Genomic DNA, 21,281 nt, shown 5'->3' with positions numbered 1-21,281 from the left:
TCTAAACAACAAGGACCTTAGCAACCTCACATTTCTTCTAGTAAAGATCACGATAGGCAACTGCAATTGATGAGTCATGAGTTTCATCATCACCAACCATTGTAAATAGTTCATCTATAAGATGTTTATTTTCAGAATTGACAGATGGAATGGAACTGACAAATGCCTTGTCATCTTCTTCTGAATCACTATTGTTATCAGACTCTTCATCTGACAAGGTCATAACTTAACTTTTGTTTTGTCACTTCAGGAAAGTAGGGCATTCTGACCGATAGTGACCAAATCCTTCGCATTCTGTGCATCGAAACAACTTATCTCTTTTCGTGGCATTCCCTCCTAGTTTGTCAGAGTCCTTTTTAGGACGTTGAGATCTTTGAACAGTTGACTCATAATTGTTGCCATGCTTTGCCACTCTAGGGGAATAAAACCCTAAACTCTTCTCAAAATTTTTTCAACAAAGGAGATAACTATTTTGACAATAAGAAGATTGCATTAGTAAGATTTTCTTCAGGTTCCTCTCTTGATTTAAATTAATGTTTGTCGATTGCCGATTGCAAGACAATTCTCTTATTTCTTTTCCCGGGTCTATCACTAAAAGACATTTCAAAAGTTAGTAAAGAACCAAAAAAATCATCAACTTTCATAGATATTCTGGGCTTCCTCTGTAATAATGACCTTCATGTCAATTCTCTTTGGTGGAGATTTAAGAATTTTTCAAACAAGCTTTTATTCAGGAATCTTTTCACCCAGAGTAAAAGATTCATTTGCAATGTCAAGCTGTTTGATATTGAACTCCGCAACAGTATCATCATCTTGCATTTTCATAGATTCACTTTTTTAAGCCAGCAACTGCAATCTTAACATCTTAACTTTGGATGTTCCTTCTGAAGAAACTCTTATACAAGAGTACCTATGAGCGGAAGCGGATCTTTTCAATTCATTGTGACATAATTTTCACACATACATTCTATCATACAGATATGCATTGTAAACACTAATTACTGGCATGCTTTCAAAGATAAGATACAAGAGATTGAGGACTTACTAGTTAAAGACTTTCTTCAGAAATCTCGGTCTCACCGTGACCAAACTCATCACGCTCTTTCTCGTCCAACAAGAAATCGCCCAGCAACACCATGATCGCCTACACGAATAGCAGCACATGAACACAAGGCAACGAGGACGACACCACCACTCGAAGCCCTTAGTATTCTCAGAGTGAGAATCCAAAAGGTAGACTTTGATGGAATTGGTAGAAAGGAGGAGGAAAGGTGATCATGTACTATGAACAAGCAAGTGGGAGAAAGGGATGACTATCGTATAGTCGGGTGCTTGATCATTTAGGTCGAGGTACACGATCGTGTAGTAAATGCTAAACGATCGTCTAGGTAAAAGGTAAGCGATCGTCTAGATACGCTCAGACGCTAAACGATCGTCTAGTAAAGATAAGTGATCATTTAAGAAAATACGGCAATCGTTTAGGAAACGCGAGCATGCGATCATTTAGTAGGCGGGCGTTATTGTATAGGCTCTTAACACTAAGCGATGGAAGACTTTCACACCGTGAGCGATTTTGCGTGTCTTTTACAAAATGAAAACTATTTTCATTTTATTCTTCAGTTACTAGAACTGAATTCAACTTCTCACTACCGCACAAAATTGAAGAAAACTTCGGCCAATTATCTCATAACCGCCTAATTAATAAAATAATGATATATAATCATATTATATTCTTAACCTATAGTTTCATATCATATATCAACTATAGTGTTTTCTTCTCTACTTGATATAAATCATATTTATATCCAATTTCGTTTAAAATGATGTATCTCATACATTTAGTCAATCATATCATATATAATTAACCAGTTCAATTATATCATATATAATCGAACCTCTTGTCAATTTGAACATTTCAAACTAGCCCAAAAACTGATTCTCAACTTATATCCAAGCTACCCAGGGGACCTTATGGACATATGGCTCGAAGCTCCAACGATACGTGAATAGCTGACTAAACTCTTTAGTCACAAGATCCACCATTTGTTAACTGCCAGAAATTCCACTAAAGACCGATATCTGAACTCTTCTTACCACAAATATATTTCTGTGTCCATCGGATATAACTAATCATGAGTAGATAACCCTTCACAAATGTTCGTAAGTACAGTTGAGCCAATTTACCATTTTGCCCCTGTAGTTACATCTCACTTCGTAAGTACCACTGATCCTTTTAATGAATAATAAAAAATCGTCCAACTATGTGTGAACACCTCTCGAGCCATGAGAAGGTGTGTGGCGCCACATCATTCAAGCCCTGGAATCAGCTCTTAAGGGAGCTATCTATCTATTTGCCCCTACTTCAGGGAATGAGTGAATTTCATCTTGTGTAGTTGAGTTCCAAGCTCCCAAATCAGACGAATCCCCAAAGTGGTACGTTTGAGTCAGCGGCCTGGCCACTCGGACCCATGCAAATCAAAGGACCGCCCTCAATAGCAAGAGTTCCTAATTCACTCAGAATTGAGATCATGTTACCTATGGTCATTCTAGTGAAGTGAAATCTCTATCATGAATGGTGTTATATAACGAGACGTTAACACTTCGTGGTCAGGTCTTATACAAACTCTTTGTAAAGGACGCCTCTGCTCGCATGTCCCCTACACGAATGATCAGAATCATACTATCTGTGACAAGTCACAACACTTATAACTATTCCACAAAGCTGGCCATATCCGTAGCGTTACCAGGATAAGGTATCTCTCCTATATCTATATACTACAGACCATTTTGGTTATCACTTAAGACATGATCCACTTGTATGTCACCACATACATGCTTAAGTTACATAAAGATAACCAGAGATTTTAGTTTATTAGTTTGTGGTAAAGCAAATAAAACATTCAGATGAGAAAAATCAAGAAGTGAAGTAAATATCATATATTATATATCACAAACATTCGTACAAACTATTTACAAACTACAGGACACGAGACTTTAGGGCATCAACCCCAACACCTTCATGAGTAATAGCAAGAATATCCCAGGCTTCTTTAGCAGACATACAAGTGTTGATCAAGCAAAAAATGTTTGTGTCTACACCATTAAATATGGCGTTTTAGGCCTTAGAATTCCCAAGAGAAGTTTCATCCTCTTCCTCAGACCACTCAACTTTAGGATTTAGCTTCAGTTCACCTTTCTCATTAAACACATGTGAATGTGGCCATCCGACTATAATAAACTTCTAGGATTCACTGTCTGAAGACTTCAGGAAAGCAATCATCCTTGCTTACCAATATGCATAGTTGGTTCCATCTAGTACTGGTGGACGAGAAGTTTAGCCTCCTTCTTTTACTTCTTCCATGAGAACAAGGTAAGATCACATCACTATAGATAATGGTGACCCGCTCTGATACCAATTGTGAAAATGATAAGGAGGTATACTGCAAGTTAACAATGTTATGATTGATGTTATAACAATTCACAAGACATTTATAAAAATGCATAAAGATAAGAAAAAAATAACACCAGAGATTGGTGACCCAGTTTGATGTAAATCACCTACATATGGGGGCAGAATGCCCGAGAAATATAACTTCACTTATATCAATGATAAGTAATTACAACAAAGTACTTATCTGTAATAGAAGCATGGTTACAGTGACTCTCGTACAGCTTTATCACTCAATCGATAACCTAGGCCCCTACTAGTTGTGAGACTTCTCCTCATAGAGTTTTAGGCTCCCCCTAAGTTGAATAATTAGTGAAGCAAATCTTAGGCTCCCTCTAAGATCGAGACTCCTTCTCTAACAAGCTTGAGTTCTCCTGAAGAAGTGAGACTCCTTCGCACTTCTGTTGTATCTTTCCTCTAAAAGTAAAATCCTCTTTGCTCGAATGGCATATGCTCCCCTAAGCTTAAGAATATCTTTTCAACAAATCTTAGTTTAAGAATCCCTTCTCGACAGATCTCTTTACCCTTGATGTGAGAAAAACAGAGAACATCTTTAGAACAAAAAAAGCACAGATACGTCAATGCATTATATTGTCGGTCGAATACAGAGATTGAGCTTTTTATCGAAAGAATAATATGGTTAACCCTTTTCAAAAGGACAGGGAACCCTTTAAATAAGAGTAGCACAAACACACCGAGCAACCCTGACTTCCATAGCAATCGAGAGTTAAACATGGAAAAAATAATGACAGGATAAAGCAACAAAGGAAACCACCATGTTGCAGAATCAGCAAACCAATAATGTAGAGACACATCTCATAACATCTGAGATGCTTAAAATAATATTGTCAACCACACAAAATCTAACAAATTGAAACAATTATTGGCTTATAATATAAATCGATACAACCCCTAAGGCCCCATTTGGTAATCATTTCGTTTTTTATTTTTGGTTTTTGAAAATTAAGCATTTTTTCTCCTCATTTATTACAATGATTTACATCTTTCTTAAGTACGTAATGGTTAAATTCTTAGTCAAATTTCAAAACAAAAACAAGTTTTTAAAAGCTACTTTTTTTAGTTTTTAGAATTTGGTTTGGTTTTTTAAATCATTCGTAAAAAGTAGATTAAAAAAAAAAGAAACCTGAATATGAAAGTAGTGTCTATAGGCTTAATTTTCAAAACAAAAATAAAAAACTAAATGGTTACCAAACGCGGCCTAAAGTTTATTGGTATAAATTAATATTTTTAAAAGAAAAAACAAAAAGTAGAGTTATTTATGAGAGTACTTGAAAAATATCTATCTTTTAAAATTTTTGTTGAGGGAGATTTGATAATTAAAACGGATAACTAGGCAAATATAGAAAAGGAAGCAAATCGGAAGAGTAATCATCTATTTATTGTTCATTCAAGCTCAAGTTATTTTCAAAATCACTATGAAACATATGTTTAAACTTATATATCAAAATTATATTTAACAGTGTAAATTTTAATACTAAATTAATTTTTAGAGATTAAAAACTTAATTTATAGTAATTTTAAAAATGAAAAAAATGATTTTAACGGTTTTAAAATCACTCACAAACATGCATATAGGAGAACTAACTTCATAAAGGTTGTCAATAACAGCAATCCGTAACAAAAATGGCTTGTTGCACAAATAACAGTTAGACATAAAATAATTAAAGATGTAGAACAAGGATAAACACATTAAAGAATGACTCAATTAGCGCCAGATATCATTGATAGTAACTATCAGTTATAGCTATATAGGCAAATGACTAAAAAGCCAACACGCAGCCCACCATCTCATGCTCTTTCTTCTGGTTTTCTCAAATTGAAAGCATCTCTCAACGATAGCAACTGATAGTAGCTATCAATGTTAGCCACTTAACTACTATTAGTTGCTATCATTGATAGCTGCTATCAGTGATAGATTTCAATTTGAGAAATATTAATACAACCTTGAAATAGTAACACTTGAAATATCACCTTTCAATTTGCTATCAGTTATCAATAGCCATCATTGATTCACTTTGATCAATTAGAATCAAACTTTAAATATTAATACTTAAGGCTATCAATGATAGACTTTCATCAAACGAAATTGACTTTTATATCATTGGTAGCATTGATATATATATATCACCTAAATTCTATCACTATTATAACTTATATCACTTATATCGTAGTTATCGGTGATAGCTTCTATCATTGATAACATACTATCAGAGATAACTTTTGTCATTCCTTTTTACCATCAAATAACGTGTTATCGTTGATAGCTTCTAGCACTGATAACATGCTACTAGTCATAACTTCTAGGCATTCCACTTACGCTTTAGTTCGAGATTCAACTTTATTAATTAAATTCACTAAGTTGGCTATCAATGATAGACTTCAATAAGTGGCTATTAACTGCTAAAAAAAAGGGGTAATTGCAATTGGTAGCATTTTTAGGAATAATAACAAAGTGTATAACATCATTTTAAAAAAAATTGTAAATATAGGACTTCTATCGTTGATAGACTCCCAAGTCTATAGCGAGGCTTTTATCATTGATAGACTCTTACCAGTGATATGGTCTATCACTGATAGACTCCTACCAATAATATGGTCTATTACTGATAGACTATTTAAATTTGGCCATATTTGCAATTTTTGTACATTATATTATATCTGCTAATACTTTGAGTCGAATGTCTATATTTGCAACTGTCCCTAAAAAAAATCAAAGATTGAGCTACCCTAAAAAAAATCAAAGATTGAGCTATCAATGATAGAAAATATTAGTGGCTATCACTTATAGACTTTCATTTGTGACTATCAATTTTGAAAGATTAACACTCAAAACTATCGGTGGCTATTATTGAGAAACTTTTATCATGATTATCAATAATAGACTTTTATCACTAATAGACCTCTACCAATGATATCTACCTAAGTTTGATATCACTAATACATGAATATGATTAATATATGTCTAAGTTCTATCACTAATATAACTAATAATTGATATTATCAATTGATGACGAGAAATTAGATGTCAATTACTCAACAACTAAAATTCCATGAACGCAATATGCGATGCATGTTCTTGAAGTATGCGTTGATTGTCATGCGTCGATAGTCATGCGTTGGAATGACAATGCGTTAACAAATGTATGCGATGACCATGCATCCTTTCACAAGTTTTCTTGCGCTCACGCCAAGTATAACACGAATGCAAGTTTCTTGGGTGATCCAAGGTCGAACACAGGGTCTTATAGCAAGATGTATGCGGTAATGTGCATGTGGCGGTTGAATAAAATAATGTTGGAGGGGTTGTTAAGCTAACACTACTCCTACTCCTAGCTAACAGATAATGCAATGAGATTGAGAATGAGAGGTAGAAACAACTATTGATAGGAAGTAAATGGATGGAAAAATAGATAATGTGAAGATGTCTTCATTGCAATACTTAAGAGTTACCGCAAGGACAACCTTAGTCAACGCAAGCCATGCGATCATGCTACACACACTTGAGCATAACTCTAGGACGTATACGATGGATATGTGAAAGTGCTGAGAAGCCTATGCCAGCCTAAACCCCTATAACCCGCTCACGTGCTTTCACCACATGAGCGTGATGGCCACATATCACCACCATATCCTACTTCCTGGACACATGCAATATCATATCCGTAGGGTGCATACGCTGTATGATAGCAAACGGAACTTATTCCTAAGTCTCCATCTTGCTTATGCAAACCTAATCTAGCTCTTCCGAGCATCAATTCTAAACCGAGCTCTCTCGATTCAGGTTCTTTCTTTAGACTCTCTCCCGAGTAGCTCTAAAGGTGAAATGGACGCATACATAAGACAAGGTAATCACATGAACATGGCTAACGTAAGATTATTCCTATCCCTAGTGAATACTTGCTTACATTGCTTAATGCGACCAACTACTTACCCTCCCGGGCAGTTAGTTGTTGCTGACTCTAATCATGGACAAGCATGCTACAGCTTCACACTAAGCTAGTAAGTTTTTCTCACAAACTCACGCATCACACACCTTCCGGTGGTTTTCTACATGTTTCATATCTCTAATCCACATGACCGAGTATGCGATACTCTAGCAATTTCACTAAGTGATGAAATGAAGTTATGGATGCTAAGTAAAGAAAGATGGAGATGGAATCGAAGGAAACACGAAAATGCATTGAACACATCATGTATTAATTCCTTAATCACAAAATGTAATACAATACAATATAAGAAAAGAGAGAAAATGAAATGACCAATTGGAAGCAAAGACTTGCTTCCAGCTGATGTCCGTCAAGGCTACCGGTGGTGCCATGGATGGGCGGTGGAGCTGACTCTCCCGAGATCTAGCTCCGATCGAAGTCTCCGGTTGTCACTCGGAATGGATGAAGGTGGTGAAGAACTCTCAAGCTTCTTCTCACACATTTGTCTGGATCATAAGGATCTGCCCTAGGCGAACCTCAGGCAAAAACCTTGGATTCAACCTTGGGCGAAAACCCTGGATGATTTGAAATTCTGCTCATCGGCTTCTTTATATTGAGCTTGGGTCGCCGACAGCATTAATGGACTGCTCTGATTCTAACATTCGCAGCGCGTTTAGTCCTTTCGGAATATCTGCTGCTAACGGCGTTGTAGGTGAAATGTCAACATCATCTTTTGATTTTCCCGAGATATACGTTGATGCGTTCATTCCACTAACACTAACCTTGCGTTGATCCCATTAGTATGCATTATCGTGTAGCCGCAGTCATGTAGTGACCGCATTTGCTTAATACCGCAACTTTACATGATGACCACAATTGCTTGACGAGCGCAACTCCCATGCGATGGATGTATGCAGCTGATTACCGCAACACCCATGCGTTGATTGAACATGTTTGCCTTTGCAATGGAGAGTTTTCTCTGCATGCGTTCATCTATGCAGTAGTCCGGTTTCCACGTTTGCGTCCACTTCCTGCGTTAGCTACAAAAATAGAACATTGAACGTATAATAACGCATAATAATGGGTTAGCCGAGATTCTTAATGTTGAACAACGCAAGCTCATTTTCTCATGAATTCCTAACATAATTACCGCATATTCGGCTCAACAGCCCTCATAATTCTAAAAAAAAAGGCCTAAGATGACATGCATTTCTGCATTTCATCATCAATACACAAATACAGAAATATTTTAATTTGTGCCCATCATTTTGGGACATCTATGCCATTTTTCTAAGTTTTTACTGATAGATTTCATACTCCTAAAGTTCTATGAAAAGAAAAGAAAAAATATTGGTCTACTTGGTAATGTTCTCATTTCTCTCTTTTTTTTCCTCCCCTTTTGAGAAATAAACTTGCCTAATAACTATTCTCGTTTCTTATTTCAAACTTGAAATTTTTTTAAAAAATGGTGCAATTTTGAGAACTAAAAAAAGTAGTTTCTTTCAAATATGTTTTCATTTTCTATTTATATTTAATGTTTCGTTATAATAATCAAACTTGATGATTGGCTTGTTGGTGTTAAGTCACTTATGAATTGGGTACTTTCAAGTCTTAGGTACGAAAATCAGCCTCATAGTTCTTATGAAAAAAAAAAGGAAGAAGCAACAATCGGAGAAAGAAAGAAAACTAAAAAAATAAAAATAAAAATAAAGGAAATTAGCAAAAACCCGGAGAAGGGAAAGAAAATAAAAAAAAAATAAGAAGGGAAAAAAAGAAGAAGAAGAAGACACCGGAGAAAGGAAAGAAAACAAGACAATGGAGGGAAAATTTGAAAATTAGAAAAAATTCAAAAGTTGACTGGTCAATGATAACGGGCAGAAATGCACGTCATTCCAGTGCTAAGTTCTTAAACAATGCTGGCTTGCGTTGATAAAATATGTTAGATTGCGTCCAAAAAGCATTAAGTTCATAACATTGCGGTCGCATGCGTTCATCACACAGAAACAGTTAATTTTTCTATTTTTATGCAAAATATGCATTGACGCAAGGCAAAAAACGTGATCACAAAAAATCAACGGTCGAGCGTAGCAGTACCACAAGGCTTTGAGGTGACTTGTGCTCACAAACATCTGCTCAAGAAGGATTGCAGCATAGAGCCGGTGCAACTTGGTGGGCGCATCTGGGTGAAAGTCATAATTAATCACGATGGGACAGAAAGCTGATGACGGTTGAATCCGAATTAAGTTGACAAGCCGCTAACGATAACAAGTACACTCAGCTTGTCGGTGACAAATATTCAGCGCATCAGTTAGAGAATTAAAGCCATCCCATCTATGCAATCATAAGAGAGAAGCCGCATTTCACCCCAAAGCTCTATAAATACCGAAGGTAACCTTCAGAAAAGGAGTTCGGATACTTAGATAATTTTCTTTATAGTTTAGCCTTGTCCATAGTTTTCCTTTTTATTTTAAGGCTGAGAAAGAGAAGGGAACAGACGTTGAAAGATCGCCCAGGGCAACTCGAGAGAGAACCCGGAGGCATAGAACGCATCAAGTTTTTTGCGTCGTTGCCGGGGACTTCAGCAAATGAGTATGCTAACGGTGATTTTTCTGATTTCTTTGCAACTCTCAATCTCTGGCAAATTATGACCCGGAGATTGAGAGAATATTTTGACGCAGACTAAGAGACAACCGCCAACAACAAGAAAGAACACCAAGAATGGTGGAACAACCGGAATCAAGGGTCGCGAACTCGAACAATATAATGGCCAACCTCATCCTTCTGGCGAATGACCACAATAGACCCATTCGGGACTATGCGTCGCCCAACCTCTACGATTTCTCTCCAGGAATCATGAGGCCAGCGTTAGATGGATCGAGGTTTGAAATGAAGTCGGTAATGTTGTATATGATCTAGGCTGCTGGGCAGTTTGGAGGAAGGCGTGGCGAGGACTCACACGCCCACCTCCGAAGCTTCATAGAAATCAGCAACACTTTTGAGTTCTCGAACATCTCTACCAAAGAAGTTCGACTAACTTTGTTTCCATTTTCTCTGTGTGATCAAGCAAGAAAATGGGCGTATTTCCTCGAGCCGGGAGAGATCACTTCGTAGGAACAGGTGGTGGAAAAGTTTATGAAGAAGTATTTCCCACCAACTGAGAATGCTATGAGAAGGAAATTAATAACAAATTTTGAACAAGAAGATGACGAATTGCTCAGCGATGCTTGGGCAAGGTTTAAGCGGCTGGTAAGAGACTGTCCACATAATGGCTTACCAGACTGCCTGCAGATGGAGATTTTTTACCAAGGACTGATCCCTGCTTTGGAGACCGCTGCTAATGCGGCAGCCGCTGGTGGTCTGCTAGACAAAACATATGAGGAGGCTAAGAATATCCCTGATCACATCTCTAAAAATCACGAGGACTGGAGAGAGAGCGATCGGAGATCAAGCATAAAAGATAATGACACAAACAACGGGGCTATCGCATGCCTTCAAAATCAAATGACTGCGATGATGAGTTTGATACAAGGCATCGCAATTAACAGCACGGGAGCGAAGAAAGGGCAGGTCAACGCAATTGCTCAAACAACCGCAAGCTGTGTCATTTGCGGAGATGTTCATTCGATGGAGGAATGTCCAGCTAACCCGCAGTCAGGATGCTTCATAAAGAATCATCCCTATTCCGATACATACAACCCTGGGTGGAGAAACCACCCAAATTTTGCGTGGAAAAATCAACAACAAAGCTTTCAACCAATGGTGCAAAAAGGAGGGCCACCCGGATTTTTCTCGCAAAACAATGGTCCAACACATAGTCAAGCTAGCAGCTCACAAACACCGCAATTTTCGTCCTTAGAGAGCTTGTCAAAGCAGTACATTGAGAAAAACGAATCAGTGCTTTAGAATCAAGCAACATCCATTAGAAATCTTGAAATTCAACTGGGACAAATTGCGGGCGAGCTGAAAAATAGACCGCAAGGAGCGTTGTCGAGCTCAACTGAGCTTCCTCGCAATGCTGGGGTACCGAGAAGGAACAATGCTTAGCAGTCTTCATGCTAAGCGACAAAATGACTGCGGAAGTAGGGGAGGAGCCCATCGCAACCAACTTGAATGCGGTGACATCCGAGGACCCGTTGACTTATAATTCAGAAAAGCCCAAGAAAATGAACCCCGAAGTTGCGTCCATCCTCAAACCTCCAGAACATGAGACAGAAGAAGTCCAGCTAGCACCAGCTCCGCAAATATTGAAAGAAAAACAAAATGATGAAGACAAGATTAGAACAGTGGCAATAATGCAAAATGTTATGATGCCACCAAAAATGTGCAACCTAGGAATCTTCACGATACCATGCTCCATTGGAAGGGCCTACAGTGGCCAAGCACTATGTGATCTTGGGGCGAGTATAAACATCATGCCGCTATCAATCTTCAAACAATTAACTATTGGCACACTCACGCTCACGACAGAGACTCTCCTGCTTACGGACAGATCCCGAATACATCCTGAAGGAAAGCTGAAAAATGCCACAATCTCAATTGATAAATTCATCTTGTCGGCAGACTTTCTCATTTTGGATTATAAAGCGAACGAAGATGCACCCATCATATTGGGACGACCATTCCTTTCGACCGGTCGCGCTCAAATTGATGTGCGCAAGGGGGAGATTATAATGAACATTCAGGGGGAAAAGCTATGAATTAAGGCAGCCAAGATTCTGGGAGATCGAGAAAAGAGGGAAAAGCCACCGTGGACGTGAAAAGACCAGCTTGGAATAAGCAGTCCCTAAGTTACTAGATAACTCAACCTCATCAGGGACGTAACTCTTTTGAATATCCTCTTTCCTGCATCAATACTTCATGAACTTTCATCATACTCGTTATTATCTATTATCGCAATTACTTTGTTGTTATCTGCACTTTTCTTATTCAAAAAAAAAAAGCTATCGTGCTGAACGATTGTTGTAAAAGATTTTGTTTTATTTAAAATCATTTGACGCTCTCGCTGTTTTTCTTGCAAACGATCGAGGCAAAAATTGCGGAGGCGCCACATGATGAAGCAACTTATTTTATTCCGTCACCGAAATTAAAAAAAAAAAAAAAAAGATCGCCGTAAAACAAGATGCATTAACAAACAATGCAGGCGACAACGAAAATTTGGGGGTTGTATTCTCCCTTAACTTTATTCCAAATTTTGCACTATCGTATCACATTTTTATTTTGAAAGTCTTATAACTGCATCCTCTTTGATTACTGCAATCATTTAACATTGATAAATTTAGTAAGTCAATGCATGCTTTTTCTTTGCCAATTATGATTTCAATGATGAAAAACATGCTTCTATTTGTTTTCATATACATTAGGGTCAGCTTAATTTTAGGATAGTCACCTCATGAAATATTAGAAGTTAGTGGTCTGCTAGCTTTCTTTCAAACTCCATTTATCAAACTTCCTAAGAACATCGCATGACTTCTTTCAATCTTTTGGCAATAGGGACATTACCACATTTTAAATTTAGGGGTGAGGTATTTATTTTTCGACCTTGCTATTTTTAGCTTTATTCTACAAAAAAAAAATTGAGAATAACAACTCCACTGTCAACGCAATGGGGAAACCCATGTTGATAAGAGCTAAGTTGTGAAGGGCACTTGCCCGTAGTTGGATGTCGCATGACACACGTGGGGGCAAGCCAAACGAAAATAAGTTACCAGGATCAACGCATAAATAAATGATCGAAACTCCGCTGCCAAGTAGGTATGAGTTTAGTCTAAGAAAGAGCGCATTGCTCGTAGTTGGATGTCCGCATGACACATGTGGGGGCAAGCTAAAACGAAGGCAAGGCACTTGGATCAGCGCAAGATCAGAAAAAAAAAATAATAATGTCAAGAAATATGCAAGGATAAAAATCAATTGACACCCTGGTGGAAAAGTTTTCTTTTTGAAATAAATCATGAGATGACCTAGAATTTAGTAAAGTCCTTTTTGTAGGTTAAACTTGCGGTCTCTAGGTCTAAGAAATATTTTAAAGAAAAGACTTGAATAAGCATTAAGGAAATTTTGGTGTATAGGATTTGAATGAAGTATCCTTGAGAAATCTAGGAAAAGAGATTTACGGTCGACTTTCTAAAGAAAATCTTTAGCTTGTGATTGAGGACAAGCATTGTTTAAAGTTGAGGGTGTGATAACGTGCAGGAATGCATGTCATTACAGTGCTAAGTTCTTAAACAATGTTGGCTTGCATTGATAAATTGTGTTAGATTGCGTCCAAAAAGTATTAAGTTCATAACATTGCGGTCGCATGCGTTCATCGCATAGAAATAGTTAATTTTTATATTTTTATGCAGAATATGCGTTGACGCAAGGTAAAAAGCGCGATCACAAGAAATCAACGATCGAGCGCAGCATTACCACAAGGCTTTGAGGTGACTTGTGCTCGCAAACATCTGCTCAAGAAGGATTGCCGCATAGAGCCGGCGCAACTTGGTGGGCGCATATGGGTGAAAGGCATAATTAATGACGATGGGACAGAAAGCTGATGACGGTCGAATCCGAATTAAGTTGACAAGCCGCTAACGATAACAAGTACACTCAGCTTTTCAGTGATAAATATTCGACGCATCAATCAGAGAATTAAAGCCATCCCATCTATGCAATCATAAGAGAGAAGCCACCTTTCACCCCAAAGCTCTATAAATACCGAAGGCAACTTTCAGAAAAGGAGTTCGGATACTTAGATAATTTTCTTCATAGTTTAGTCTTGTCCATAGTTTTCCTTTTTATTTTAAGGCAGAGCAAGAGAAGGGAAGAGACGCCTGAAGATCACTCAGGGAAACTCCAGATAGAACCCGGAGAAAGCAGAGAGCGGGCCGACCCTCGCGAGAGCGAGACTATCTTTTGAACAAAAGTAGAAAAGACAGTGTAAAAGCCTAGGAAGCAAGAGATTACTACTAGGCTCTTTATTCTCTTCTTATATTATTATTTTGTATTTCAACTTTATATTTATCCAATGAAAGTTCTTATTCTATATCTGTTCACTCTCTTAGCACGCATGAGTAGCTAAACTTATCGAATGGGTTGAGAAGAACTAAGCTAACATGACCTAGGTTCTTCATCGCATGTGATTATCTTGTTTTATGTTGTGCCCAACACCCCTTTAGAGCTACTCGAGAGAGAGTCTGAAGAAAGAACCTAAGACTTGAGAAAGCTAGGTTAGAATCTAGACTCGAGAGAGCAAGATTAGATCTGCATAAACAAGAGGTAGAGACTTAGAGATAAGCTCTGTTTGTCAACCTGCATCGCATGCACCCTAGAGATAGGTATGATATTATGTGGTCGCCTTATTTATGTGTGTGTCATTTTGTCATCGCATAAATAAGAATAGAGGCTTATGTATAGGTCCTATAGACTTATCGCATATATCGCATGCATTCTAGCATTAGAAGCCGTAGCATTCGCATCAAAAGATGGTTTACTATTGTATGTGTGTTGCATGATCGCATAGCATGAACGCATCCTAGGAAGTGTTAGTCGAAACCCTTCTCAACTCGTTCACCACATACTCATCGCATCTTCTGTTTTATCAACTCTTTTTGAAACTCCGCCGCATTTGTCCATTTTTATTACCGCAAACAACAAACCAAACAACTATTTGAGTTACTGGTTACCGCAAAGTTTCTTGAAAATTACCACCGCAAACTGTTTTCCCAAGTCCCTGAGTTTGACCCTGGACTTACCAGGAATCTCAGTGGAGTTTATACTTGGATTCTGCTGAGAAAGCTTGATTGCTCAACATAATTCCATCACCGCATTTCATTCCACTTTTTCATCACATAAAATAACGCATCAGTCAACACTTTCATATTTGCAAAAATTTCAAAGAGGTAATATATGTTTAGATTTTCCTCCTTATTTTGCTATATATTACAATTATCCTAACAAAAAGAATAGCATTCTTGAGGTTATCATTGACCTAGTTAATTAGGTTAAGATTAATTGTCATTAACAAGTCCAATATCTCATTATATGCTTTTGAAAAAAAATATATCTATACAATTATAAATATAATGAAAACAAATATAACTATTAGTAGGAAAGAATTTTAAACTCGAACTTATTAAGTGTAAGATTTTATAAAATTTTACTTTTATTAGATAAATTTAAACTTTAATAAGTGTTGAAATTTTAACCTAGTTAGTTCTCACTGTTTTTTTGTTAGTTTTTATTATTATTATTTTTTTTTTTTTTTTGAAATATCTCCTCATTCAATGAATTATGCGTCACATGTACAATAAATTAATAAAATTTTAGACAAAAAAAAACATTAGAGCTAACTAATTTTTGAATTTTGGCAAACTTATTAAATGGTTAATTTTTTTAATAGATAATATTATTTTACAACAACGAGAGGGATCCCACAACGCGGGATCAAGGCACCAGAGCTATACCAACAAAGACACACAAAGGCAAAAAAACAGAACCAAGGAAAAAGGACGATACGAACAAATAACAAAACATCCAGAAGAACAAAAAACACCACACAATCCGGGGACTTCAAAAACTGGACATATAGAGGTAAAGTATCCAAACAAAGAATGAAGAAATCAGACAAACTAGATAAGTCCATGAAGATCAATCCGCCACGAAGCAGCACACGACGAACCATAGAGACAATAAGCTGAAACACTGTAGACGCCAATCTCGACTTATTGTCATGTAACCAACGGTTCCTTTCCTACCAAATATAGTAAATTGACGCACACTAGAAGACTCTAAATAACTTACTCCTCACACTCTTACTAGACCCCACCCGACACACCCAACTTAACTCCACATCCCACCTAGCAACACAATGAGACGAACCCAACAAGCACACCAAACCCTCCCAGATTTCATGCCCAAACACACAGTCAAAGAACAGATGATTCCTTGACTCAACCTCACCCAAACAGAATAGACAACCATTGTCCACCCACTGATCCCATCTCCTCAACCAATCTCGAGTGCCTAACCTATCCTTCACTGCAAACCAGAAACAAATTGAATGCCTTGGAATATTACCCCCAAACAAGCCCAAGCCACCCTAGGACACCTAGGATGCAAACTCTCCCATGCACTGGCAATAATGAAACGAACATTACCACTCGGAACCCAAACCCAACTATCCTCCTCACCCACCCTCGGAACCACATCCTGAACCAAACCCCACAAATCACGCAATTCCTAAGATAAGAAAGGCCAATGCCAACAACCATCATCAGATAAGAAATCTGAGAGTCTAGCCTCACGACAACTCGAAGCATTATAGACCACCCCCTCCCCATAATTCCTCAAGATAGACCTCATAGGCAACCACGAATCCCACCAAGCAAAACATCTCTTCCCATTACCAACTTGCATCCTGACCAGCGGCTTAAGCTTATCCTGACAACGTAATATCGTCCTCAGACACCACGACTGCCAAAACTCCGAGCGAATTGCCTATAGAGATCACCTCCAAAGCACATACGCCTTCATCTAAGCAACCCACAAAGACCCAGACCACACCAGCAATGACCATAACAGTTTCAAAATAGCTACCACATTCTAGGAAGATGTGTAATGTATACCCAAACCCCCTTCAAATTTTGGCAAATAAACCTCATCCCAAGCAACACGCACACCCCCTCTACTATGAACCCGCCCACGCCACAAGTACGCCCATAAGATACGATCCACCTCCTGACCAACACAAACAAGCAACACAAAAACGCTAGACCAGTAAACCTGGAAACTCTGCAACACTGATCGGATTAATTGCATGTGCCCCGCAAAAGAGAGAGATCTCGTAGCCTAGTTCCTAATCCTCGTAGTAATCTTCTGAATCAACAGGGCACAGTCCCCAGCCTTTAACTTACCCGACAATAAAGGCAACCCAAGATAACGCACAGGTAATGACCCTAGGGCAAACCTCATACTCCTAGCCAGGTCCCTCGCAACATCATCAGAAATGCTGGCCACAAACATAAAGCTCTTCCCAACATTAGCCATCAACCCAGAAAATCCTGCAAATTGATTTAACACCTGATTCACAAAACTCAATGTGGCATAATCACTTGCACAAAAAATCATGAGTTCATCTGCAAACTAAAAGTGAATCAGCTTCACCTTCTCATACCTATGATGAAACACAAAGAAGGGAGGAGGATTATTCAACATATGAGATAAGACCTCCATAACCAGCACAAACAAAAACGAAGACAGAGGACCTCCCTACCATAGACCTTTCCTACCAGGAAAGTATTCCTCTAAAGCTCCATTAATCATCACGGGGAAAAACGGGGAGGTGACACAAGTACGAATCCAGCTCACAAACTTTAAAGGTGTTCCAATAGCCAGAAGAACACCAAACAAAAAGTCCCAATTAAGAGAGTCATAGGCTTTTTGAAGATCCGCCTTCATCACACAATGTGATTTACCCCTATTAAGCTGATAACCCCCAACAAACTCTTGGCACAAAAGAATGTTATCAATGATACTTTGCCCTTGAACAAATGTTGATTGGTTCCCACTAATAAACTGAGGCAAATACACATGAAGTCTGTCAACAATCATCCTAAAGATGCATTTATATATCACATTACAACATGCTATAGGGCGAAAAACCTCCATACGATCAGCCTCAAGTCTCCTAGGGACGAGGATAAAAGCCGTGGCATTCACCCCATTAGGAAGATAACATGTATCAAAGAAATGGCAAACAATCGAGCAAAAATCATCCCCCACCACTTCCAAACAGATTTATAAAACTCCACAGGAAAACCATCCAAACCAGGAGCCTTTCCCGATTTCATTGAGAACAAGACATTATGCACTTCCTCCCTAGTAATCAGTCTGCAATCTCCCAAATACAATCATCATGCCACTGAAACTGCATAATAGCATCAATATGGGACGTAAGATCTCTATAACCCACCCTTTGCATCCCCAAACTCCCACTGAAATATTTAACAGCCACATCTGCCACCCTGCTATGAGAAACCTGACAAATCCCATCAGAATCATACACCGATAATAAACTATTCCTTACCAAACATGCTAAATAGTCCGGTGAAAAAATGACGTGTTTTGGTCCCTCAACTCCAACCACTGAACACGAGACTTCTGACGAAATGAAGCCTCCTCTAGTCTCGCTAGTCTCGAGAACTCCTCGGTCGCCATGGCGGCCTCCCTAATCAAAATATCAGAAGATGGGTTAGACTCCACAGCAGCCTGAGCAACCTCCATCCTACCTCTGGCCTCCCAAGTCAATCTACTCAAACCTTTTATCTTCATCCCAAAAGTACTACGCGGGATTGGTTTTAAGGCCCTCAAATTTCCCATTAAACTAATCAAAGGGGACACTTCAGGATACAATTTCCAAATATAATCCACGACAGTAAAAAAATCAACAGAATCGGCCCAATGATTAAAATAACGGAACGTGGGAACTGGACGAGTAACACAAACATAAATGGTGACCAAAACGGGCCTATGATTAGAAATTCCCCATGACCACACCTTAACCCCAATAAGAGGACACAAATCCAACACAAATCATTCACAAGGAATCTATCCAATCTGTGTAGAATACCAACCCCCTTAACTTTACTCGTCTATGTAAACCAGTTACCCTGAAAACCCAACTCCACTAGATCAGCCTCATGAATAGCCGCATCAAACTCCTCTATCTTGCCCCTACAAGGATTACCCCCAAAGGCCTCTGAAAGGTTGCAAATATCATTAAAATCACCCATAACCGTCCTACTGATTTTCCAAGAAGAGCAAATATCCACCAACAACCTCCAGAGGGCATGCCTCTCAGTCACATTATTAGAAGCATATACAGCAGCTACATTCACAGTATCCGACGAGCTCAGCTCCCTAAGACACCCAACAATATACTACTCATTAATAATCGAAGGAGAGAAGTCAAACAGATTCTTCTTCCACATCACTCAAATACGCCCCACACCTCCAGGGCTATAACTACTCAGACATACACTTCCAGGAACCCCCAAATCTGCCAAACACCATATCAAAGTTCTCCGCCTGCACCCTAGTCTCAAGCAGATAACAAAAGCTAACTGAGGATGAACAGAGAAAATCCATAACCGCCCTACATTTAACAAGGTCGTTCAACCCCCTAACATTCCATGAGCACCAAATCATAATACTGACAAAACCTCCCCACTTCTACCTCCCACAGGTCTATTGCCCATACTCTCAGTATTACCATCCAGAACAAGCAACGGATCAGGATCAGATTGCACTAAAACCAGTGCAAGCAAGTCACCCCCTCCTCTCGCAGAATATCGAACTGGTTATGCTCATCCACATGCTGCACAAACCTCTTAATCCCAGAGGATCCACAAACTAATCTACCCGGAGGCACAGATCCCACTATCAATACCCCTCTCACACTAACGGCAACTAACCAATGTGAACTGATCATCACCCTCATTCACATCAATTGAGGCCCCCCACCTCCCCCCCCTCCCCCCCCCCCGCCCCCCCCGCCCCCCCCCCCCCCCCCCCCAACACCAACTACATCAACCCCCACACTCTCAGGAGTAAGTCCGCCCACATTTCCACCTTTCGCCCCAGAAATATCCCCAGCCACCATAATACTCAAGTCCTGAACCTTATACATACTCTGCTTCTCACACATAATAGCAGTATGTCCAAATGAACTACAATAGCCACATTTACGAGGTTTCCACTCATATGACACTAGAACTATAAATTCCTGGCCCCGCATTCTAACAGTAACCGTATGGGGCATCAACGAATCACCATCCACCTCCACACAAACGCTAGCATACGATAAACGATGCCTCTCTCTAGTTGCATCATCAAGTGTTATAGGTCTACCCACTACACTAGCCAAAACAGCTATCCCCCTTTCCGTCCACAACTCTAGATGAACCCATTCCAATTTAATCCAGATAGGTACGAAATAAAAAACAAAGGTTTCAGGGTCAATACCTGGAGATCACTAACGAAGTAAGATAGGTTTTCCACTCAAGTGCCACAGACCATTATCCATCACCCAATCATGTGATTCCGATTTAAGGAATTTGAAAACAATCAGACCATTCTCCAATAATGTAATGGTAGGCATCTCCACACGGTCCCAAATCTTCTGAATGAGCCGACAAATCTCGTAATGGTTAATTTGTGCATTTTTTAGGTTAAGCATATCTTTGTGCAAAAACGTTATTCTATTAAAATGATTAATGTGTTTGTGAAGATTTTTGTTTTGTTTTATGCTAAAGGTGAATGGGACAAGGAAACCTCCCCCCCTCCCCCCATATCATTCTCCGTCCCCATGAAATTCTCTAGGAGAATTTACAGGGATCAAGTTCCTTGTAGGAAAAATTTTTCGTTTATTTCTTCTTAATTTATTTATTGTTTAACAAAAAAATCATATAAAAACAATAAATCGAGGGCATTTCAGTTCTTAAGATTTATGTGATATTCTAATTGGTTCAGTTTGAGGTTTAAATCGAGTCAAATCGAACTGATTACATTCGTGTCCAATACCAATGTATCATGTGATAAAATGTTGTACTTAATCACTGTACTTTTTTTTTTCAAATATCATTCACCGAAGGAGGAGGGTAATATATGGAAATATACACTTATCATGGGAGGAAATTGCAATTACCACATTTAGGTCTTCAACAAGGCCAATAGGAAATTCAAAATGTTGAGCCCTTCCCTTCTAATTGGATCTTCAGCAAGCCTTTGATTTGCACCGTTTCATATATAGAGAGAGAGTTCACTTCTGCTTTTGCATTTTTTTCCATAATATATAGCTTTATCATTGAGAAGAGATTTAAGTCTCTCTAATTTTTTGATTAATGCATGCA

General features: G+C 38.6%; 1 pseudogene; it reads right to left on the bottom strand.

The window, feature by feature from the left end:
* Positions 1 to 15,816: 15,816 nt before the first annotated feature.
* LOC150032729 (uncharacterized) lies at positions 15,817 to 20,530 on the bottom strand (annotated as a pseudogene).
* Positions 20,531 to 21,281: the final 751 nt, after the last annotated feature.

Source organism: Benincasa hispida, chromosome 11, assembly GCF_027475165.1.
Source record: "Benincasa hispida cultivar pf3 chromosome 11, pf3_genome.v1.1, whole genome shotgun sequence".
Taxonomy (NCBI): Eukaryota; Viridiplantae; Streptophyta; class Magnoliopsida; order Cucurbitales; family Cucurbitaceae; genus Benincasa; species Benincasa hispida.
Note: the sequence above shows the minus strand (reverse complement) of the source record. Positions and strands in the feature narration are given on the sequence as shown.